The sequence below is a fragment of the Eurosta solidaginis genome, chromosome 3 (assembly GCF_040869045.1).
Source record: "Eurosta solidaginis isolate ZX-2024a chromosome 3, ASM4086904v1, whole genome shotgun sequence".
NCBI lineage: Eukaryota > Metazoa > Arthropoda > Insecta > Diptera > Tephritidae > Eurosta > Eurosta solidaginis.
The window spans coordinates 117,387,683-117,414,028 of NC_090321.1; positions in this window are offsets into that span (position 1 = coordinate 117,387,683).

Sequence of the window (26,346 nt, forward strand, 5' to 3'; positions counted from 1 at the left end):
CCTATAGACCTAATGTCCACTCCCTCTTAAAATGCTCAGTAACACCTTTCGTTTCATACCCATATCGTACAAACATTCTAGAGTCACCCCTGGCCCACCCTAATGGCGATATCTCGAAAAGGCGTCCACCTATAGACCTAATGCCCACTCTCTCTTGAAATGCTTAGTAACACCTTTCGTTTGATACCCATATCGTACAAACATTCTAGAGTCACCCTTGGTCCACCTTTATGGCGATATCTCGAAAAGGCGTCCACCTATTGAACTAAGGATTACTCCCTTTTAAAATACTCATTACCACCTTTCATTTGATACCCATATCGTACAAACACATTCTAGAGTCACCTCTGGCCCACCCTAATGGCGATATCTCGAAAAGGCGTCCACCTATAGGCCTAATGCCCACTCCCTCTTAAAATGCTCAGTAACACCTTTCGTTTGATACCCATATCGTACAAACATTCTAGAGTCACCCCTGGCCCACCCTAATGGCGATTTCTCGAAAAGGCGTCCACCTATAGACCTAATGCCCACTCCCTCTTAAAATGCTCAGTAACACCTTTCGTTTGATACCCATATCGTACAAACACATTCTAGAGTCACCCCTGCCCACCCTAATGACGATATCTCGAAAAGGCGTCCACCTATAGACCTCATGCCCACTCCCTCTTAAAATGCTCAGTAACACCTTTCGTTTGATACCCATATCGTACACACATTCTAGAGTCACCCTTGGTCCACCTTTATGGCGATATCTCGAAAAGGCGTCCACCTATAGAACTAAGGATTACTCCCTTTTAAAATACTCATTACCATCTTTCATTTGATACCCATATCATACAAACACATTCTAGAGTCACCCCTGGCCCACCCTAATGGCGACATTTCGAAAAGGCGTCCACCTATAGACCTAATGCCCACTCCCTCTTAAAATGCTCAGTAACACTTTTCGTTTGATACCCATATCGTACAAACATTCTAGAGTCACCCCTGGCCCACCCTAATGGCGATATCTCGAAAAGGCGTCCACCTATAGACCTAATGCCCACTCCCTCTTAAAATGCTCAGTAACACCTTTCATTTGACTCCCATATCGTACAAACACATTCTAGAGACACCCCTGGTCCACCTTTATGGCGATATCTCGAAACGGCGTCGACCTATGGAACTAAGGATCACTCCTTTTCAAAATACTCATTAACAGCTTTCATTCGATACCCATATCGTACAAACATATTCTAGAGTCACCCCTGGTCCACCTTTATGGCGATTTCTCGAAAAGGCGTTAACCTATAGAACTAAAGCCCATTCCCTTTTAAAATACTCATTACCACCTTTCATTTGATACCCATATCGTACAAACACATTCTAGAGTCACCCCTAGTCCACCTTAATGGCGATATCTCGAAAAGGCGTCCACCGATAGACCTAAGGCCCACTCCCTCTTAAAATGCCCAGTAACACCTTTCATTTGATACCCATATCGTACAAACAAATTCTAGAGTCAGCCCTGGTCCACCTTTATGGCGATATCCCTAAATGGCGTCCATCAATAGAACTATGACCTACTCTCTCTTAAAATACTCTTTAATACCTTCCATTTGATACACATGTCATACAACCACATTCCAGGGTTACCCTAGGTCCATTTTCCTACATGGTGATTTCCCTTATTTTGTCTCCATAGCTCTCAACTGAGTATGTAATGTTCGGTTACACCCGAACTTAGCCTTCCTTACTTGTTTTTGTTTATATTGGTATTTTTCTATTACTATTTTCTAATCTACTGGGGGTTGAAGTAAAAATATTTTTTATTGCTGTTTCCTATTCTATTCTACCGGAGTTAAAGTAAAAAATATTTTCCTAAAATTATGACCTCTCTAAAAAGCGAGGTTTTCTTACATGAACCAAAACCAATAAATGTTTGTATTTATTTTATTTCTAATTCCGCATATTGTTCCTATTAAACAAAAAGTTTTTTTTTTTTGTATTAATTTAGGTAAGTCTGTAACTAATTGCATATACATGAAATATTTAACTATTTTTATTAAACAACGTGTTTCATTGCTTATTGAGTTCTACTAAACTAAGATTATGTAATTAATTATACAGGAAATTTAGGAGCTGTAATTGATGGAAGAGCCGTGTGGTTAAGTATTAGAAGTTGTAGTTCAGCTAGTGAGTAGAAGGGAGGTAAAGTGGATGCAAAAAATTTTTCATATCTTTATACTTTTTGTTTTCTTCGTATTTTCCAGCAATATATTTTTGGTCTTTTACGTCATGCGATTTCTGCGGCAACCACCAAGACAGAATCGTCATGACTTTTATGAAGAATTATTTTTATTTTTCCGGGATTGTCACATGCACAACCTCTTGGTTAGTGCAATTAATTGATCTTTGAGAACTTGGGTACCTATTATTATCATTTTAAACTTGCCTACTCGAGTAATTATTCAATTATTTTTCACCAATTTGTCCCTCAGGACAACTGTGTTTTTATTCTTTACAAGTCCTAGACTGGCGGCATTTGTACAACGTGTGTACAGCCTGATAAGTAATTGTTCTAAGTCAATTTTATCATCTACAATCAGGTTGCTTGTATTTCTTATGCTACCATTTTACTATCCTAAGATGAAAACGAGGGCGACATGTCTTATTGCTGCAAATTTATACCGCGCTTCACATATATTTTTATATGTTCTCCTTGTGACTTTTTCTTCATTTTTTTTGGATACAGGAATTTTAGATACGACCTTGAACTGGTTTTTTTGAGTATCGTGGCGATTGCAATGGTCAATAGCACAATAACGCAGACTAACACTGCTAGCCAAACATCAGGAATGTTTGGGTTCGTTTTTGTCTATACCTCGGCTAGTGGTTCGTACTTTACTATTCTATTTTCAGATACTTTATTTTCTGAACTTACTGAATTTTCCTTCCCTAGTTCGTATCCGGCTATCGCTATCATGATGCCTTACGTAATCTTTGTCCACCATGCCATGTTAAAATTTTCCTATAGTTATTTTCACTGCTTTTGTGAGAAATGAACTAAATTTAATTTTTAATAAAATGCTTTGATTTTATTCTTTTATCATATGCATTCCATTTTACTTGTTTGTTTAGTTAACGCTAGTAAAGTATAAGAATTTTTTTTTTTTTTTTAAATTTGTGTAATTAAAAATTTTTAGCATTTTTTTTAATTTACAAAATATTTTAAAAATTAATTTTTATGCCATTTTGCTTTTATTATTTTTCCCTGATTTATTTGACATTATAACGGTCTAAGAAGAATTTTGTTACTTTTATTTTTCCTTATTTAATTAACATTACAGAAGCTATTGTATAAAATTTGTTTCTAAAATTTTCGATTTTCTTAAAAAAAGTTTTTCTAAAGTTAATATTTTTAACATTTCTAGTTTTATTAAAATGGGGATTTTTTTTTTAATTTCTTTTACAAAGTATTTTTTAAAATTAAATTTTATGTTATTAATATTTTTTCTACGCCACATTGGGCTTCAATCTTTTTCTGTTTTTAGGTTTAGTTTTTGTCATTTTCAAACCTGACATCAAACTTTTTGTAAAAAGAAATTTGTTCATCCTACCATGTTAAAAAAACCCTGAGCAAAAATTAAATTTTTGCTAATGGGTAAGTGTCTCAAGGCCGCTCAATTTATCCTAATTTTAAGGATACTTAACGTTATTAATTATGCTGCCAGTATAAATTCTTCTTTGAGGTGCATTCTATATTCCACTTCCTTATGTTTTAGAAGTTGGTTTTCCTGCTGTTATACGCCATTTTTCTGCATTCTATATTCAACTTCTTTATGCTTTTGATGTTGATTGTCCTGCGGTCATTGAATTTCCTTAATTTTTCAAAGCCATTTGGTTCCTCGGATCGGTAGGTGAAACAAGTTATTTTAACTCTACTGCAGTGCGCGTTTGGAGTGCGTTATCATTTCCACGTTTTGTGTGTTTTTTTTTTTTACTTTTTAAAACGAATAACTTGGCAGGATGTTTTGCACAACTAGATCCTAGGCACAATATTGTGCCTTAAAGGTTAAGCTGGCAGGATCTTCGTTCAACTATATATTTTTTTTAGCAGTGTTGGCAATTTTAATCTAGTTTGGCAGGATCGACATGCTCTTCTGACCAGCTAGATCTTTAGCAGTTTGACTAAAATTCAGCGCAGAAATCAGATTGTTAGATTCGATGATTGATGAAATTCATTCCTATTTATACAAAAGTTCTTAACCTATACATACATACTTACATTAATATTTACATAATAGAGGTGTATGACTCAATAGTGAGAAATGGTTTGTCAGCAAATTATTATATTGACCTACATATTGACAGTTTGGTATGACGCATCAATATATTGGGCGATTTGGCAAATGCGAATGAACTAATGGCGGTTATCTGGGTCAATTAGATATGAACGTATATTTGTAACGTTAAACGTGTTTGAAAGTGAGGTGAATTCCACGCAATACTACACTAGGTCGCGTTCTAATTCTATGAACAATTTAGAAATTCTTTTAGCGTCGTTCTAACTCGCGTAATAATCCAAATTGGTTGTGTAGATTTCACTACAAATTTGGAAATAATGCTAAATGTTGTGAGCAACCTTGTTCTTATAACAAAAACAAAGATTCAACAAACTAAATTCTTCCGTTGTTGCAGCTGAGAAAACAAACAAAATTTTTTAATTGATAATGGAGCAGAAATTTCGGAATTACCAGCGTCTAAATTTCTTCATACGAAACGTTCAGACATAATTCTCACTGCAGCTAATGGCTCAACAATTTCCACTTACGGGAAAAGGCTTTTAAAAGTAAATTTAGCTTTAAGACGTGAATTTCCCTTTATATTTAATTGCGGATATAGCCAAGCCAATAATTGGCGCTGATTTTCTTTGTAAATATGGTCTTCTTATAGACATTAAATATAAACGTTTAGTAGATCCATTAACCAATCTCTCAGTTAATACAGTATCCTAATTTTGTGATATTCCATTACCTAAATTATTTGTGGTTGACAATAAATTTACAAAATTATTAAAAGAGTTACCGTCACTTATTTCAGATCCAGATTATGCTAAACCTTTTAAACATACAACAGTACATCGACTTGTAACAGAAGGTTGTCTTCCATTTTCTAAGCTCAGTATAAAAGATTAAATGCAGGTAAATGAGTTTTGACATCAGTGAGCGAATTCTGAATGTCTCTTTATTCAAATATTTCAATTTATTTATATTAAATTATTCTAAACATATTCTTACATACATATTTACATTTAAGCATACATACTTACATGCATATCTACCTTAAGCATACATACTTACATACCTACATACAACTCGGTACAAAATATGTACCTACACATCTTTGTTGAGCTGTGACTTCTGTGGGAAATGCAATGTTTGCAAAATTTGCTGGAATTCAAATTTGTTTGGTTGTGTGTTGTGCACACACCTGTATTAAATCGTGTGACTGGCTATGTCAGCAATAATTATCAAATGCATATTTATGTGTTGATGAACATTTAGGCTATTTTTGTTTCAGGGTAGCATATTAGACTGATTTAAATATTTGGCATTAAATTGTTGGCTGTTTATACTACATCTCCCTTTTTTCAGAATGCTTATGCATTTGGAGAATGCATGAGCATTCTATTTTTATTTAGTTAAGTATGAATTAATTCTACTTTTGTATTTTGTGTTTGTAGGTTGAAAATTTTCTTATTCTACTAATTTAAGTCTATTTTTGTGTATTATTGTTTTCTTATTTTTTATGATATTGCCATTCTCTATGTTACTGAGAAATTTTTGCTTATCCTCATTTCCTATTCTAGATGGGATTAAAGTGTCATTATTTTTATTATCAATATTTTCTTCTTTATAGGGTATTAGAGTAAAATTATTATTTTCATCGATTTCTTCTACCTTATAGGCTATTACTAAAATAATTTTTCCTATTAATCTTTTATTTTTTTGTTTTTTGTTTTTACAGGTTATTAATAAAATTATTTTCCTATCGGTATCGGGTTATGGAATTATTTTTCCTATTCATAATTTCTACTCCGCAGGTCATGAATAAAATTATTTTTCTTATTGATATTTTCTGTTCCGCAGGTCATTAATAAAATTACTTTTCCTATTCTACAGAGCCCTATAAATCTACTATTTAGTTATCTATTTATCTAGATCCAAAAATCCTATAATCTAAATTTATGACCTCTCTAAAAGGCGAGGTTTTCCTAGATGAAAACGGATAAACAAAGTTTTTTGTATTGGTAGTCCATTTCAAATTAAAATTGAAACGTATAGAATAAGGTAATGGTTACATTCATCATTGGTTGAAAATTGACATTGATCTAAAAGTGTGATCTTTGAGCGTATGATATAGAGTATATTGTGTAGATTCAGTTGCTGCTAGATCAAGAAGTAGTTATATAGTGATAAGTGGTTAAACCAATGGGTACAGTGGATGCAAAAATTTTTCATATATTTTTATTAGATCTTATGTGTCATGCGATTTTCTGGGTGGCCTTCCCAGATGGGATCGTCATGATATTTATGAAGAATTTCTTTAATTTCTGTCGACATTTGTCACATGCATAACTTCTGGGGTTAATGCAAATATTATCTTTGAGAACTTCGGTACCTATATTTTATTTTTAAATATGCTTACTCGAGTATTCATTATTCTTGACCAATTTGTCTCCTAAGGGACAACTGTATTTTTCTATTACAAGTCCTAGATTGCCGGCATTTTTAAGCCTGGTTGAAAATTTTCTTAAGTCAATAACTTCCTCAACAATCTGGTTGCTTGTATTACGCTACAATTTTTCTATCCTTTTGGATGAAAGCGAGCGTGACATGTCTAATTGCAAATTTATTTATTAAGCGCTTTATTTATAATAAGGTTCTCTTTGTGACTTTTTATTTTCTTCATTCTGGCTGGTTTTGAAGTTTTCGATCTTGTGGTAACTTTAGGTATTTTGCATATTTCCACTTACTTAAGGTTTTTAGTCAAGCATTATGTTGCGAAAGGTTTGTGGTATAAATCTTCTACTTAAACAGCTACTACTGTGAATTAGCAAATTCTTGAACTTAGACAGTGCTAATGAAGCTGTCTTAATAAATTCTTCTATTGAATGAGGCATTTTGCAGTGATTCATTTGTAATATTTACTGTTCTTGTCGAAATCGGGTTGAATTTAGAGGATTTAGGGTGCTAAATTTGAATATTATATCAATAGCATGATTCCGCAGGTTGAAACTGCTAGCCAAACATCTGAAACATTTGGGTTAATTTTTGGCTCTGGTTCAGCTGGTGGTTTATATTTTAATATTCTATTCCCTGATGTTTCGGAGTTTCTTTTTCCTACATCGTAACCAGCTATGGGGTTAATTTTTGTCCACGAAGACATTTTAAAGAGATGATATGATTGAAAGAGAAAATTAAAGAGAAATAGAAATGTTGGGGGTGGGGGAAAATGCTAATTTATGCTTATTTCTTTGTTTTTTTTTTTATGTTTATTATATTATGCATTCCTTTTTACTTTTATTATTTTTTCCTTATTTAGTTAGCATTATAAAAGTTATTATTTAAAAGGTTTATTTCTAAAAATTTTTGTTCTTAAGGGAAAATTTGTTTAATTTAACATTTTTAAATTTTTTTACAAAATCTTCTGATTTTTTTTCAGATGATGAATAGTTAAATACAGTTTATTTTTTTTTTTTTTGTTTAACTACTAAAAATTAATTCCTATGCTATTTTCTTTTTTTAATTTTGTTTTCTCTTTTTGTATTTTGGTAAAACATTAGTAAACATTTAAAAAAAAAAAAATTTTTCAACCCCCTAATGTTTACATTGCTGGAAATTTAAATTTAGTTTAACTAATTTGTCGAAAATTTGGTCAAATTGGCTATGATTTATATGTCCTCTTCTGGGAACATATCTCAAAAATTAGTAAAAAAAAGGTTTTTACAGCAGAAATTTGAATTTTTGCTTGTCAATAGGCAGCCGTTAGGTTGCCCGAATATTTTTCCTGCTTAGAAATGATGTCTAAAATGTTAAAACTATTTCAAAATTAAGGTAATTATTTTTATTATATTTATACTTATTCCGAATGTGGTTCTTTTGTTCCTTCCAAGGTAATATCAATAGTTTTACTGGTCATATCTACTGCTCCTGCATCATTTCGATTATAAAGCCCGTCAATTATCATAAAAATTGCTAAATGGCGTCATTTTTGAGTGCTCCAAATTGGTCATGTCCACTGCTCCTGCATCAGTTCGATTATAAAGCCCGTAAATTATCATAAAATTTGCTAAATGGCGTCATTTTTGAGTTCTCCAAATTTAATTCATCGAAAACATCATTTGCTTCTTTTACAAGGCTTAGGCTGTAATCAGCCAGTAAAATCCTTGCCAGCTATGAAATTAGGCTGAAAATTCAGCCAGTAGAATCATAGGCAGGATTGCCATATAAAAGATTAAATGCAGGTAAATGAGTTTTGACATCAGTGAGCGAATTCTGAATGTCTTTTTATTCAAATATTTCACTTTATTTATATTAAATTATTCTAAACATATTCTTACATACATATTTACATTTAAGCATACATACTTACATGCATATCTACCTTAAGCATACATACTTACATACCTACATACAACTCGATACAAAATATGTACCTACACATCTGTGTTGAGCTGTGACTTCTCTGGGAAATGCAATGTTTTCAAATTTGCTGGAATTCAAATTTGTTTGGTTGTGTGTTGTACACACACCTGTATTAAATCGTGTGACTGGCTATGTCAGCAATAATTATCAAATGCATATTTATGTGTTGATGAACATTTAGACTATTTTTGTATCAGGGTAGGATATTAGACTAATTTAACTATTTGGCATTAAATTGTTCGCTGTTTACACTACACCAGGCGCTCAGGTCCGGTAAAATACAAAGTCGCGAAAACGGAGTTTGATTTCTTAGTCAAAATAGACATTTTTCGGCCTCCAAATTCTTCAGTAGCATCACCACTTCACCTTGTACCTAAAAAAAGAGTTGAATGATTGGCGTCCATGTGGTGATTTCAGAAGATTGAATATTGTAACTGTTCCCGATCATTATCCCTTACCTCACATTCAGGATTTTAATATGAACCTTCATAATAAAAATATATTTTCAAAATTAGATTGAGTTAGGGCATACCACCAAATTCCTATGGCTGAAGAAGTTATTTATAAAACTGCTATTACAACTCCTTTCGGTATGTCTGAATTCATGAGAATGCCTTTCAGACTTAGAAGTTCTGCACAAACCTTTCAAGGATTCATAAATGACGTAGTAGGTGACTTAGATTTTGTATATGCTTACATCGACGACTTACTTATGCAAGTAAAGACGAAGAACAACATTTTAAAGATTTACGTATCCTTTTTCAACGCCTTACAGAGTACGGTTTAGACATTAAACCAAGTAAATGTACTTTTGGTGTACCAAATATTGAGTTTTTATGACATAACATTTCTGGAACAGCTAATCGACCTTCTGATGAAAAGGTATCAGCTATTCGCAATTTGGAACGTCCAAAATCAGTTAAGCAGGCATGGTAAATTATTATCATAGATCATTCCAAAACTAGCAGAATTTACAAACAAAATTTATGATCTAATTAACAAAGTAAGTAAAAAACGTGAAAAAACTTTGGTAGGGACGAGAATTCGAATGAAGCTTTTGAATGCATTAACGATAAATTTGCATCTACGATATTGTTAAATCATTTTAACAAAGATGCTAAATTATCTTTAACAGTAGATACATCTAACACAGCGATTGGAGGCGTTATACAACAAAATTACAATAGTAAAATTGAACCCACTGCATTCTTTTCTAAAAAACTTTCTCCAACTGAAATTAAATATAGTGCTTTTGATAGGGAGTTATTGGCGATTTACTTAAATATAAAACAGTTTAGATATCTTTTGGAAGGACGACAATTTACAGTTCATACATACCATAAACCTTTGACTGCTGCTTTAAATTCAAAAACAGAACGAAGTCCTAGACAAAGGAGACACGTGGAATTTATAGCATAATTTACTGTTGACATACAATACATTAAAGGAGAATCCAATGTTGTAGCAGATACGCTATCTAGAGCTTTTGAGGTTAATGCAATATATAATACAGAACTGAATTTTAAAATTTTACAAACTGAACAAGAAAAAGATGATGACTTAAATCAACTTGTATCTGATTCTCAATATCGAAATTTAAAACCAATTAGTATTCCTATATTAAATTCTAGTATTTGGTGTGAAATTTCAGGAGAAACTCCTAGGCCATTTGTACCTAGTAAGTTACGAAAGACAGTATTTGACATATTACATGGAATTGTACATCCAGGTACGAGAGCTACACGACGGGTCATAGTTAAAAAATATTATTGGCCTAATATGAATAAGGATATTAATATTTGGTCAAAAGAGGTCTTAATTGTCAAAAGTCTAAAGTTTATCGTCATACAAAATCCCCTGTTGTCAAAATTCAAATTCCAAAGAATAGATTTGAACACATCCATTTAGATATAGTTGGACCATTACCTATTTCAAAAGGACATCGCTATATTTTAATTAATTATTGAAATATTGAATTATTGAATTATTGAATTTTATATTAATTATTGAAAGATTTACCCGTTGGCCTAAGTCATATGCATTAAAAGATATTTCGGCAACTACAATTGCAAATAAGTTTTTTAGAGAATATATTTCTCGGTTTTGAGTTCCATTAAAGATAACAACTGATCAAGGTAGCCAATTAACATCGAAATTGTTTTCAGAGTTAACTAAATTACTTGGTAGTCACCAAATTACAACATCCGCTCAAAGAAATGTTAAGGTTGAAAGGTTTCATAGACAATTAAAGACTACTATAATAGCTAGAGAGGATACAAATAATTGGTATGACGAGTTACCTGTCATATTATTTGGTTTGCGATCTATTTACAAAGAAGATATTTCGGCTAAACTAGCCGAAATGGTTTTCGGTCAGAATTTACGTTTGCCAGAGGAAATTGTTGTGTCATCAGTTAAAAATTTCTTATCAACTGAAATTTTAAGTAATCGTGAACATTTTCGAAATGTTAGATCAAATTTAAGTCATCATAAAGATTCTGATACTGGAATTTACGTTCCAAAAGATCTTCAAACTTGTAAATTTGTTGTTCGAGTCATAAAAAACATTCATTACAACAACCATATGAAAGACCTTACAAAATTGTGGAAAAAGACCAAAAATTTTTTAAACTTGAAATAGATAAAAATATTAAAACTATTCCTAAACTAAAACTATTTAAACTTGAAATAGATAATAATATTAAAACTATTCCTATTGATAGATTAAAACCTGCAATAGTTGAAACAACAGACTCAAACAACACCAAGAATTTACATAAAAAGAGAGTTAAGTTCAATTTGTTTAATGTTAAATTTTCTTGAAGGGAGAGTAATGTAGGGTTCTTATTATTATACTCAGTTGAGCAGAGCTCACAGAGTATATTAAGTTTGATTGGATAACGGTTGGTTGTACATATATAAAGGAATCGAGATAGATATAGACTTCCATATATCAAAATAATCAGGATCGAAAAAAAATTTGATTGAGCCATGTCCGTCCGTCCGTCCGTTAACACGATAACTTGAGTAAATTTTGAGGTATCTTGATGAAATTTGGTATGTAGGTTCCTGAGCACTTATCTCAGATCGCTATTTAAAATGAACGATATCGGACTATAACCACGCCCACTTTTTCGATATCGAAAATTTCGAAAAACCGAAAAAGTGCGATAATTCATTACAAAAGACCGATAAAGCGACGAAACTTGGTAGATGAGTTGAACTTATGACGCAGAATAGAAAATTAGTAAAATTTTGGACAATGGGCGTGGCACCGCCCACTTTTAAAAGAAGGTAATTTAAAACTTTTGCAAGATGTAATTTGGCAGTCGTTGAAGATATCATGATGAAATTTGTCAGGAACGTTACTACTATTACTATATGTACGCTTAATAAAAATTAGCAAAATCGGGGAAGGACCACGCCCACTTTTAAAAAAAATTTTTTTTTTAAGTAAAATTTTTACAAAAAATTTAATATCTTTACAGTATATAAGTAAATTATGTCAACATTCAACTCCAGTAATGATATGGTGCAACAAAATACAAAAATAAAAGAAAATTTCAAAATGGGCGTGGCTCCGCCCTTTTTCATTTAATTTGTCTACGATACTTTTAACGCCATAAGTCGAACAAAAATTAACCAATCCTTTTGAAATTTGGTAGGGGAGTAGATTTTACGACGTTAACTGTTTTCTGTGAAAATGGGCGAAATCGGTTGATGCCACGCCCAGTTTTTATACACAGTCGTCCGTCCGTCTGCCCGTTAACACGATAACTTGAGTAAATTTTGAGGTATCTTCATGAAATTTGGTATATATGTTCCCGGGCACTCATCTCAGATCGCTATTTAAAATGAACGATATCGGACAATAACCACGCCCAATTTTTCGATATCGAAAATTTCGAAAAATCAAAAAAGTGCGATAATTCATTACCAAATACGCATTAAGCGATGAAACTTGGTAGGTGAGTTGAGCTTATGACGCAGAATAGAAAACTAGTAAAATTTTGGCCATTGGGCGTGGCACCGCATACTTTTAAATGAAGGTAATTTAGAAGTTTTGCAAGCTGTAATTTGGCAGTCGTTAAAGATATCATAATGAAATTTGGCAGGAACATTACCCTTATTACTTTATGTCTGCTTAATAAAAATTAGCAAAATCGGAGAACGACCACGCCCACTTTTTAAAAAAAATTTTTTTTAAATTCAAATTTTAAAAGAAGAGTTAATATCTTTACAGCATATAAGTAAATTATGCCAACATTCAACTCCAGTAATGATGTGCTACAACAAATTACAAAAATAAAAGAAAATTTAAAAATGGGCGTGGCTCCGCCCTTTTTCATTTAATTTGTCTAGGATGCTTTTAATTCCATAAGTCGAACAAAAATTAACCAATCCTTGTGAAATTTGGTAGAGGCTTGGCTCCTAGGACGATAACTGTTTTCTGTGAAAAAGGGCGAAATCGGTTGAAGCCACGCCCAGTTTTTATACACAGTCCACCGTCTGTCCTTCCGCTCGGCCGTTAACACAATAACTTGAGCAAAAATCGATATATCTTTACTAAACTTATCACACGTACTTATCTGAACTCGCTTTATCTCGATATAAAAAATGGCCGAAATCCGACCATAACCACGCCCACTTTATCGATATCGAAAATTACGAAAAATAAAAAAATGCCATAATTCTATACCAAATACGAAAAAAGGGATGAAACATTGTAACTGGATTGGTTTATTGACGCAAAATATAACTTTGGAAAAAACTTTGTAAAATGGGTGTGACACCTACCATATTAAGTAGAAGAAAATGAAAACGTTCTACAAGGCGAAATCAACAGCCCTTGGAATCTTGGCAGGAATACTGTTAGTGGTATTCCATATATAAATAAATTAGCAGTACCCGACAGATGATTTTCTGGATCACCTGGTCCACATTTTGGTCGATATCCCGAGAACGCCTTCACATATACATCTAAGGGCCACTCGCTTTTAAAACCCTCATTAATACCTTTAATTTGATATCCATATCGTACAAACACATTCTAGAGTCACCCCTGGCCCATCCTAATGGCGATATCTCGAAAAGGCGTCCACCTATAGACCTAATGCCCACTCCCTATTAAAATGCTCAGTAACACCTTTCGTTTGATACCCATATCGTACAAACATTCTAGAGTCACCCCTGGCCCACCCTAATAGCGATATCTCGAAAAGGCGTCCACCTATAGACCTAATGCCCACTCCCTATTGAAATGCTCAGTAACACCTTTCGTTTGATACCCATATCGTACACACATTCTAGAGTCACCCTTGGTCCACCTTTATGGCGATATCTCGAAAAGGCGTCCACCTATTGAACTAAGGATTACTCCCTTTTAAAATACTCATTACCACCTTTCATTTGATACCCATATCGTACAAACACATTCTAGAGTCACCCCTGCCCACCCTAATGACGATATCTCGAAAAGGCGTCCACCTATAGACCTCATGCCCACTCCCTCTTAAAATGCTCAGTAACACCTTTCGTTTGATACCCATATCGTACAAACACATTCTAGAGTCACCCCTGCCCACCCTAATGGCGATTTCTCGAAAAGGCGTCCACCTATAGACCTAAGGCCCACTCCCTCTTAAAATGCTCAGTAACACCTTTCGTTTGATACCCATATCGTACAAACACATTCTAGAGTCACCCCTGCCCACCCTAATGACGATATCTCGAAAAGGCGTCCACCTATAGACCTCATGCCCACTCCCTCTTAAAATGCTCAGTAACACCTTTCGTTTGATACCCATATCGTACACACATTCTAGAGTCACCCTTGGTCCACCTTTATGGCGATATCTCGAAAAGGCGTCCACCTATAGAACTAAGGATTACTCCCTTTTAAAATACTCATTACCATCTTTCATTTGATATCCATATCATACAAACACATTCTAGAGTCACCCCTGGCCCACCCTAATGGCGACATTTCGAAAAGGCGTCCACCTATAGACCTAATGCCCACTCCCTCTTAAAATGCTCAGTAACACTTTTCGTTTGATACCCATATCGTACAAACATTCTAGAGTTACCCCTGGCCCACCCTAATGGCGATATCTCGAAAAGGCGTCCACCTATAGACCTAATGCCCACTCCCTCTTAAAATGCTCAGTAACACCTTTCATTTGACTCCCATATCGTACAAACACATTCTAGAGACACCCCTGGTCCACCTTTATGGCGATATCTCGAAACGGCGTCGACCTATGGAACTAAGGATCACTCCTTTTCAAAATACTCATTAACAGCTTTCATTCGATACCCATATCGTACAAACATATTCTAGAGTCACCCTTGGTCCACCTTTATGGCGATTTCTCGAAAAGGCGTTCACCTATAGAACTAAAGCCCATTCCCTTTTAAAATACTCATTACCACCTTTCATTTGATACCCATATCGTACAAACACATTCTAGAGTCACCCCTAGTCCACCTTAATGGCGATATCTCGAAAAGGCGTCCACCGATAGACCCAAGGCCCACTCCCTCTTAAAATGCTCAGTAACACCTTTCATTTGATACCCATATCGTACAAACAAATTCTAGAGTCAGCCCTGGTCCGATATCCCTAAATGGCGTCCATCAATAGAACTATGACCTACTCTCTCTTAAAATACTCTTTAATACCTTCCATTTGATACACATGTCATACAACCACATTCCAGGGTTACCCTAGGTCCATTTTCCTACATGGTGATTTTCCTTATTTTGTCTCCATAGCTCTCAACTGAGTATGTAATGTTCGGTTACACCCGAACTTAGCCTTCCTTACTTGTTTTTATTTAACTTTGTATTTTAGTTACTTTGAACTTTATAATTTTAAAATGTTATAATTTTTATTGATTTTTCAATTTTCAAAAATTTTCATTGTGGTGAAAAATTTTCATGATGGCATACATTTAGGCGTATTCTTTATTGAATAAAAGTTTTTTTATATATAAAATTAAAAGTGGTTTCAATCACCACAATCAATGCTTCATAACTGTTTCGTTCTCCCTCAGGAATCATCTGTAAGATCTCAGCAGCAGGTCCTTTTAACGCTACGAACAATGCAGCAACTTTATCTTCGGCATTCCAGTTGTTCGCTGCTGACGTCTTCTCAAATTGGAGTTTAAATACCTGGAAAGGAACAGAACCATCAAACGTTGGAGATTTTACCTTCAGAGAAGATGTTGAAGTGATTGGACGTTTGAATTGTAACTCCTGTATACGATTTTTTAAAGCATCACTCTCGGCTTCCATTTTATTTTGTCGACCACTGAAACCTTCCTGAAACTGCGTTAGTTTCTCCCCATGCGCTCCTACAGTTGTGCAGAGATATGCGATGATACCTGTGCTGAAATTTGTGCCGACATTTCGGATATACGTGCCTCTTGTGCTTCAATTTTGGATGTTATTTCTGACGATATCTCTGAGATACGTGTCTCCTGTGATTCCAGTTGGGGTGCTATATATGTCTTCTGTTCTTCGAGCTGTGCTGACATATTTGTGGATATTTGTGATGACATTTCTGCTATGCGTGTTTCCTGGGTTTCCATTTTTGTCGATATCTGTGATAACAAAACTAATATCGCATTAGTCTCGCCGCTGGCGACTGGACTCGGACCTTCGTTCTTCTCTTCAATTTTTGTTGTTGTCTCGTCCCCATTAGGATGAAAGACATCATCGTCCACATTAATTCCTTCCGACTCCATAGGGTCTCGTAGCCGTGTCTGAAGTTCGATCTTATTGCCGGTTGTATTCAATCCACGTTTCTCCAACTACTTTTTCAGTTGCTGGATCCTTAGTTCATTTAACTTTGCCATATCCTTGTTGTCCTCTGGAATTTATTCAAAAATTCCTCTTCTGACACCAATTGTAACGAATTTCGGGAAATTCCGCTTATCTCAAACCTTCTGCTAACGTTCGAATCACTAAACTGTTGAGTAAATAACTCGAATAATGCAAAATGGTCTTTATTAGACTACTTTCACAATAACACTTCTACTTCTCAACAGATAGCGTGCTTGAATTAAACTGATTCCATGATTTCTCAGCTTGCGCTCTTTTATACTCTTCGATTTCCTCGTTCGCATACTTCTAGGTGTTTCTAGAATTTAACTTAGTTACCAGCTATAACTACAGATGCACGTTATAGCTTCTCATATGCGCACGTATATGTGAGTGATACTTACACAAATGATTGCCTACTTTTGTGAGCATCTCAGATAAGATATATGCATGCGTTTGTGCGTTTCTCTCCGCTTCATGTATGTACATATGTGTAGACATAATGATTGATTCGTTTATGTAGATACAAGCGGGTAAGGGGGTAAGAATATACCCGCGGTAGGTATGCCTGTCGTAAGAGGCGACTAAAATACCAGATTCAAGGGGTGTGTAGCGCAACCCTTCAGGTTGCCAGCGCAATATATAGCTTCTCCAAACCTAATTGTCAACCTCACCTATCCGCGGCGAATCCTGTTTCACTAACAGACGAAGCTCTGGCGACCCCAAGCTCCTCATGGAAATTGGGGGTGGGGAGGGAGGGGATGGCCTGAAGGTTTAATGTGGCCACATAAATCGTTCCCGAGATGGTCGGGCTAGCACCTTAATGGTGCTGTGTTACCGGAGCGTACCGGATCTGTATCCGGCAAAGGACCATCACATCGATAACACTCCCCAAAGCCTTCGGGGAGCAACCTTATCGCTACAACAACAACAACAACTGCTTATTATCGGCTTAGAGATGATAGTATCCCTTAGTGATGCTAATATTCGTCACAATATTACATATGTATTTATACAAAATTAAACTCGGTAAAGCTCCGATTGCATACCTAACGGGTGGTGTTAAATAGGTTAAATTCCTTTAGCATATTTCTTCGTTTTTAACTAAAAGTTCGTGTTTTTTGAATTATGACACTATTAAAGTTAATGGGCGACATATGTATATGGGTGATATAAGCCTTCTGGGGAACCGAGCACCCAAAACTTACTTCGGTAACGCGCCAACGGCGTACCTCCCGGGTGGTGTAGAAAAAGCTATTTTTCAATTCATTTTTAAGTAATTTCACCATAATTCTGTGTCAATTTCATTTGATTTTACATATTTTTTATATTTTTGTTTAAGGAGATCCATACAAAAACGTTATAATTACATTTGAAAAGTTTGTAGGAAATTTAAGAAAATGCGATCAAAAAGTATAATATCTTAGATCAAATTCAAAATTTGAATAAACTGAGTTGAACAAAATAAAAGTTGGTCGAATTTCGACCACAGGCGATACTAGTAATAATTTATAAATAAGTTAGTTCGGTTTTTTTGTTTTAACACAAATTGTTCTGAATGATCGAATTTTAGAAAGCATGCATATTCGTTTATTCAATCAAAACAATTCATCTTTCAGCTGAATAAGCAAGAAGGACGTGACATAATCGATCACTTTGTCGCATCCTTCTTTTTCAAAGGAGGGTGATATGATGCAAATCTACCTTACGATTCAACAACTTGTTTATATATTAATGAAATTAGCATAAGTACTGTATGCAATTGAAAATAATGTGAAATACTTGTTTGTGAGGAGTAGGCCGGGTAAAAAAATGAAATAAAATGTGGGGCTGGTTTCGTGATTTCAATAAATAAAGATCGTTCTTTTAAATTAAAAAAAAAAAATATTTTTAAATAAAATGGAGTTCTTTTAGCTTAAGCAAACCTTAAAAATTCGAAAAACATAAAAGGAATGCCGAAAATAAATAAATTCCATGTACTAACTGCTTTTAAAAGTCATTATTGTGCAAGTTTTTACCTATTTTAACAAAAGGTAAGTAAATGCGGTATTAATTTCTTTTTTTTTTTTTGATTTCGCAGTTATTCTTTTACCCTTTAATTGACCATCAAATTGAGAAATAATATCATGAGCCAAGTCTGGGGTTAGTCGGTATAGCTTTCGAAACTACGTTGCATTCAAGTGGAATGGGTTGTCTATTTCACTCTAAAAACAGCATTTAAAAATGCTGTCTTAATTCTCGCATTTTTTGTATGTAATATTACGAATGTTTCGTATATTCACGCATTAAATGTGCCTTTTCAACGTTTACACATCAATTCGACAAAGTTACAAACATTTAAAGCCAAATTAAACTTCCTTAACCCTAACGCCATAGTCGTAACCATACCCATATCCATAACCATCTCAATGTGATCGATTAATGGTGCCTTAACCTAAAAATCGTGAAAATTTCATAAAAATGATGAAAGCGCAAAAAATTACAAAGATATTCCACAAAAAATAAGTATCTTAGTCATAACGTATCCAAAACAATGAAGAAAATCTAAAAAAAGTTATTAACTTCACCAACTCAAATATTTTTAGGTTATGGATATGGCGAGAAACCAAAAACCACTTGATTGGCTATGGCGTTAGCGTTATGGTATGGCACCATTAATCGATTACATTCCTTTCCATAAGGTAGGTTCGATCAGCTGATTTATCTGGTTATGGCTTTATGGTTATAAGTCACCATTAATTCGCCCTTTAAACATCAAGGACAAATACCATTCGCGAAATTACTAAACACTTTTGCAAACTTGGATGAAAGAATTTCAATCCCGCATATTAAGTGTGTAACATCACTGTAGTAGTTGCGTAATTGACGCCATCGTGAGACATCTTGTTCATTTGTTTTCGTTTTTGTGAGCGTGCACGTCGAAGGAAGAAAAAGTTAAATAAACGTCAAAATAAATTGTTGTAATAATAAATAGTGATATATTAATGTAATCTAGTAATAATACAGTTATTTAATTCATTGTAAAATGTTTAGTTGCAATATTTGTGGCAGTGTTTTAAAAACAGTGCATCTTTATGAAAAGCACCTATTTGTGCACAAAGAGAAAAAAAATGTTTATTTTAGTTGCTTGCAAAAAGATTGTTTCAAAAGATTTTTTAATTATATTTTATACAAAAGGCATTTATACTGGCACAAAAATGCAAAAGAACCATTTTGGAAATTACTCGATAATAGGATATATAAGTGCTCAGCTTGCGATCAGGAATTTAATAGTGGTAAAAAAATATTCTCGCATCTTAAAATTCATTTTGAACATAAAATTCCAATAAGCTGTCCTTTCGAAACCTGTTTGAAAGTGTTCTCTACTCAATGTTCTTTTAAATCACATGTTTACAGAAATCATAAAACGCAAACCATTGAAACTATTCCAGAAAAAATATGTTCCAATGTCGACGAAGTTAATATTTCCCAAGAACAAATACTTAGTAACAATGGCCACGAATTTGCTGGTGGCCCAAGTTTTGTCATCTCCGAAATTTTTGCCAATTTAGTGAAAAAATTAAAATGTATGCACGAAGTATCGGATTCAGCCATTGGTTTTGGAGCTCAAAGATATTCTAAAAATTCATAACATGGAAAAGAAAATGAAACTGATCAAGTTTTGTGATGATAAGAACCTGTCTGAATATAAGGATTTTCTTTTGAGCATTATTGCACACGATGATCTCGAAACTTGTATTACAAAATTTGATTCGAGTTAGAAAAGGAACCAATTTCTTAAAAATAATTTAAATTATGTTCCAACAAAGGAAAGTTTTCTGGGCCTTGATCAGTATCATAAAAAGTGCTATTTTCATTATATTCCAATTATAAATACCATTGAAGTCTTAATGCGCGATAAAGACTATTTCAGTCGTTTCGAGGAATCCAAACTTTTTCATAAAAATGTTTACTCTGATTATAATAATGGGTCAATGGCCTTGTTTTTTTTTACACGCGTATACGTTTCGTTTGCGCTTGAAAAAAAAACGCCTATCCTCGCTTAGATAATGCTTAGGAGCCCATCTAGCGGCAGTGGTTAAATAACTAACATAATAGCACGGGTGTACCGAAAACCGGAGACACAACCCTCTGATGGCCATAGGGTATAACATATAGCTGAATCAGTTGCGATGAATTGTGGACACTTATAGAATACATAGTATTAGTGCAGAGGGTGAAACAAAAACACATATTTCAGTTACATCTGAGTATAATGCGTATTGAAATTTAGTAGAAAAATTTTATGCGCAGCAATTTCAGAGGTGTATTTAAAGTTTGTCGCTTAGCAGTCCATATAAAGTTGAAGCGTAAACGTATATAGAAGTAAAAAAAAACACAGCTAATATATGTATACGAAAAATCTTTTTATCAACGGAGACTCAAAACGAATCGAATTACTGTTTTTCAAGATGCTTTTGAAAACTGTAATCCTTTGGAATCTTCGAAAAAGAAACATAAAAAATATGGTTATCGGCAACGTTCCAAGTAAATATAGATCTAACATAAATAATATTCAACTTGTCTTGTTATGCAAAGAGAGTTTTATTAAAACTTTCGGATTTGACAATGTTCTTAAACCTCTAATTTGTGATTTAATCGTATTGGAAAAAACTGGAATAAATATTATGGTTAACAGCTGTGTTCAAAACTATCGCGGTAGTGTATTTGCTATGCTTGGTGATAATTTAGGGAGTCATCAAATTGGTGGCTTCACCGAAAAATTCAGTACTAGCAAATATATATGCCGATATTGTTTATATACCCGAGAGTCACTAAAGCTTTTGAGCCTTAAGCTTTAAGCATTACAACCAATGCATTACTGAAGGTGCTAATAGTATGGGGGTAATGAGAAACTCCTGTCTAAACCAACTCGGTTATTATCATGTGTGTGAAGGTCTTCCACCCTCCTTATCGCACGATTTATTTGAAGGCATAATTCCATTTGACTTAATGGATGTATTAAAATATTTTTTTAAATTAGGTATAATTACAATTGATAATTCAAATATGAGTTTCTCCTCTTTGTGCAAGAAGTTTAAGTTATCCTTTTCTAATCATTGATTTTTATATGAAGAAAGTACCTGCAAAAGCTGATGAGGTACGCCTCTTTCTTTTCTTAATGCCTATAATATTTTTGAACAGAGTTTTAGAATTTAATGATTCCGTTTCGAAATTTTTCGCAACAATGATTGAAATTTTCCGGTTAATATGTAGCTCAGAAATAAATGTAAGTCAAATTTGTTTCCTTTCACATTATATATAGGTATACATGGAGTACAGAAAATAATGCTTTCCAAAATTGAATTTACTTCCAAAACATCATTACAGCTGTCACTATCCAGATTTAGTTAGGAAATTTGGGCCATTAACTCATTTCTGGACAATGAGATTTGAGCATAAGCATCAATATTTCAAAAGAATTTCAAAAACAACAAGGAATTTTAAAAATATAACATTAACATTGTCTGAAAAACACCAGCAGATGCAAGCTTATTATTTTTGGAGATAGATTTAAATTAAGGATTATATGTGATAATGCCGAACTTCTTGTAAAGATCATGTTTAATTTTAATTTAACAGAAGAATTTTCTTTTGTCACTAAAAAAATTTCTTATAATAATACAGATTTTGAAGAAAATAATTTTATTTTAACCGAATCTAGTAATTTTTTCTATTCATTTAAATAAAAGTTATATGGATATTATATTTTATGGAGAATGTATTAAAATGTGCTATAATTACAAAACAGTCATGTATGAAAGTTTTGATGGTCAAAAAAGTTATAGTTTGGTTAATATTAAGGATATTTTAATTAACGCTCCATTGAAAATGTTTTACTCGAGAAATCAATATTATCTATGTCTATTTTCAACGTTTGTTGCAAAAAACTAAGAAAAGTAGATGTTAAAAATATAATAATTTTAAGTTTTTTAGTTTTAGTATATAATTTACGATGGCCCAGTATGCATGCAAGTTGTGGAGTTCCGATAGGCGCGTAAAAAAGGGGTTTATGGCTGTGGCATCTATAAAGGCAATAATCGACGAAGGTAAAAGTTTGCATTTATTTACATATATAAAAAAAAAATTTACATAGCAATTTCCTTTGCAGGGAATATGCTTGGTATTCAAGGATCGAAGTCAGTTTTAGAAAGTGATGGCACAGAAATTTGTAGTGACGCTATTCTGGAATACTATCTGAAAAGTAATTCAATATTTATGTTATTAGGAAATGAGGAATGGGTTGAGTGCTCAGCTCATAGTAGGTACTGAAATTATTAAAGAAACAACTTTAACCGAAGAGGGTCCAACAACGTCAATCATATCTTCAATTTTATCTCCAGCAGAGGACACAGGCTCCTCCAGTCAATATTTTCTCATGTAAATTCCGACTGATACAACTGATGATTCTGAATGTACAACGCTCACAATGCAGTGCTATGGCATCGAGCTCAGACACGACTGCGCAAGAACACTTTCAAATACCGTGGGAGAAGATAACATCCGATATATTGAATTTGCTTAATACTGGGAAAAAGTTAAATTCTTTTACAAACATTTTAGTTGACGAAATGCGCACATTTTCGTTTTATATTCCAATGGGGATTCTTCGATCAGTAACCCAGCAAGCCGTCACAAAATACTCCGATTCTCTGCTCGAAAAGGACAGCGACGGTAATATAATCTCAGTAACGACATCACCACTCTTGACGATAATGCGGAATCGAAATTATTTTCTGAATCGTTCACCAAATGCTAAGCCGAAAAATTTGGCATCAAATATTCCTTTTAAAAAAGACGACAATCAAATATTTTCAAAAACACATGCGTCTTATGGGAAATACCACAAGTTCCAGAAAATGAGTTGAAAATTATTAAACATAAACAAAATTACTTAATAAGTTATATTTCAACCCGTTTTGGAATGTCTTAAAAGATATTGACTCTTACATACATATTCATACAGTTGTACATACGTATATTTTGGTTCGCTTTGGTACGGCAGGAGATTCTATTGACACATTTATTCATTTCTACAAACATATATTTTGTACACCGTGCATCATATGGTAACCTGAGCCTTGGTATGCCACTGTTTAGAGCTCGCTCGCGACAAGCCTTTACTTGTAGACAAATTATTAACATGCTTCATTTATGCTTGCGTTGCACATTCCACCACCAATTTTAATTATGCTTAGAATGCAGGCAACTGAATTGAATGTATATGTGTGTTATACTTAGTTTGTAAGTATTAGTGTAAGTAAGTATTTTAGCTCATAGAAATTTTGTATAAAAGAAAACAACTTTTGAATAAAGAACAGAATTCAACCTGCTGCCGTTTCAATTGGCAGTAAATTCTATCTGGTGCCGCTAACTGGGCACTGCAACCTAGATTTCGATTTTCTCTTATCCTCAAACATTACATGGCGATCCTGCCAGTTCTGCTTAGGCAAACTGCTGTTTACAATGCAGTCTGCTGAACATCTTTAGCAGGACGTCCCAAACATTACATAGCGATCCTGCCATTTCCTTATTATCCTTTGGAACTGCTGAATTAAATAGGCAGCTTCCCTCGTCTGCGGCATGAAACATAGGCAGACTTCCTCTAAAAAATTCTGCAAAATTTGAAACAGGACAAAATATCAAAATTACGGTGATATAACAAAAAAATGTTTTTCGAGGAATTACCGATAAACAGACACACATCAAGAAGATAGCAGATTATTATGAACACATGGAATTGAAGCGTAAGCGTAGAGAAGTGGAATAGACCTTGGCCTGCAGACACACAACAAGAACATAGCAGATCCTTGGACTCCCGTTAGAGGATATTGATGACAATTTGTGATCGGTCGCGGCTATTAGGTGGGGCGAGAATTGCTACAACAACAACAACAACATAGCAGACTTTTATGAACACATGGAATTGAAGCGTAAGGCATAGAGAAGTAGAATAGACCTTGGCTTGCAGACATACATCAAGAAAATAGAAGATTATTATGAACACATGGAATTGAAGCGTAAGGCATAGAGAAGTGGAATAGACCTTGGGCTGCAGACACACATCAAGAATACATGGAATATACCTTAGGCTGCAGACACACATCAAGGAGACAAACGAGAGAGCAGATTATGTATGTAATTATTTAGGTAGTTTATTTTAAAAGCATTTGGCAACCTAACGGCTGCCAGTTTACGGGCAAAAAGTAGATTTTTGCTAATAAAATAAAGAATTTTTTTTCTTCTCACTCTAACTTTTTCAATGAACGAAATCAATAATCAAAAAAAATTTGACACATTATTCATGCATTGTTGTAAATCAATTGAGGAACAAGTAAATAAATTAGAAAAAGAAGCAGAAATAATTAAACAAGGACCTAAGGCAATTAGCATAGAAGAATATAGGCGTAGAATAAAACAACAAAAAATTGAGGAACCAAAGATTTCGAAACCCACTATAAATAAAAGAAAAAGAGGAGGAAAAAGATTTAACATAAGAAAGGCTGTAGCCATATTGTATAAAGAAATTAATTTGACAACAAACACAGAGGAAAGGATACATCTAAAAAATAAAATTAGGGAATTAAAGGAAGTATAAAAGAATTTTTTTAAAGGAAAACATTTTTTAAATTATAATGCCGAACAAAAACCCAATCACTACGCTTGAGAATAAAATAGAAAAAAAAGATTTAGAAAAGGAGTTACAATGGCTAAAAGGCTTTTGGAAAGATATTGGTATGACTAGGGAACCAAATATGGAGGATGTCATTAATCCTACTACTAGAATCGAGGAAACCAGACGCATGCTGATAATGTATAACCTTACAGAACATAAATAAATAAATACAAAAAAAATTTTTTTAACAATTATTGTTTCAAAATGGGAGGCAAAGAATCCAAAGTAGAAGAACCCAATGCAAACGTAATTAATTTCACTCAAGTAATTGACCATAGTGAGGCATTAGACTTTATCAAAATTTTGTTGATAATTTTGACGGTCTGCACTTGTGTCAACTTATTTCTAAAATTATACTCAACTCATAATAAATTTTTAAAGAAAAAATACATGAGCCGAGCAGATGGTCTAGACAAAGTCTAAACCCAAAAAAAAATATATATATTTTTTTACCTCGATGGGCAAATGGGAAACTATTCTCAACACACATGTGGAAGAAAACATTTTAGCAGAAAAAGCTTATAAATGTATTAATTAAAATATAAGCATACGAAGAATAACCATTTTAAAACACCTCACGACAATATTACTGTCATTGAATAATATAGGCAAAGCTATACAAGAAGTGCATAGCAAATTAACTGCCAGCCATCAAGTAGAAGCACAACAAATTTTTTCCGGTGCTAGAGATAAATTAGTATCCTCATTAGGTAGATATAACATTGAGGCATGAGGTCCCAACGTCATTTGAAGGAGAGATAGAAATTGATTTCGCCAGCTTATTACCTGAAACTCAACCAAATCTAGGGGAAACCCCAAAAATTTAAATTTTTAATAAAACCTCACAAACTGAAAGCAACAAAATGTCACAAACAATAGTCGAATTTTTAAAGACTGCTTCAACAGTTTTGCCAGAATTCGATGATAAAGCTGAAAACTTGAATAGCTTTTTGGATGCTTTGGATATCTTAGAACAAATTAAGGACACCCATGAAGCTGTAGCGGTTTCGATGATAAAAACCAAGCTGAAAGGAACAGCCAGAAACCTAATAAACACTGAAAGCTTTATTGAGGCAATAAAACAAATATTAAAAACAGCAACTAAGGGTG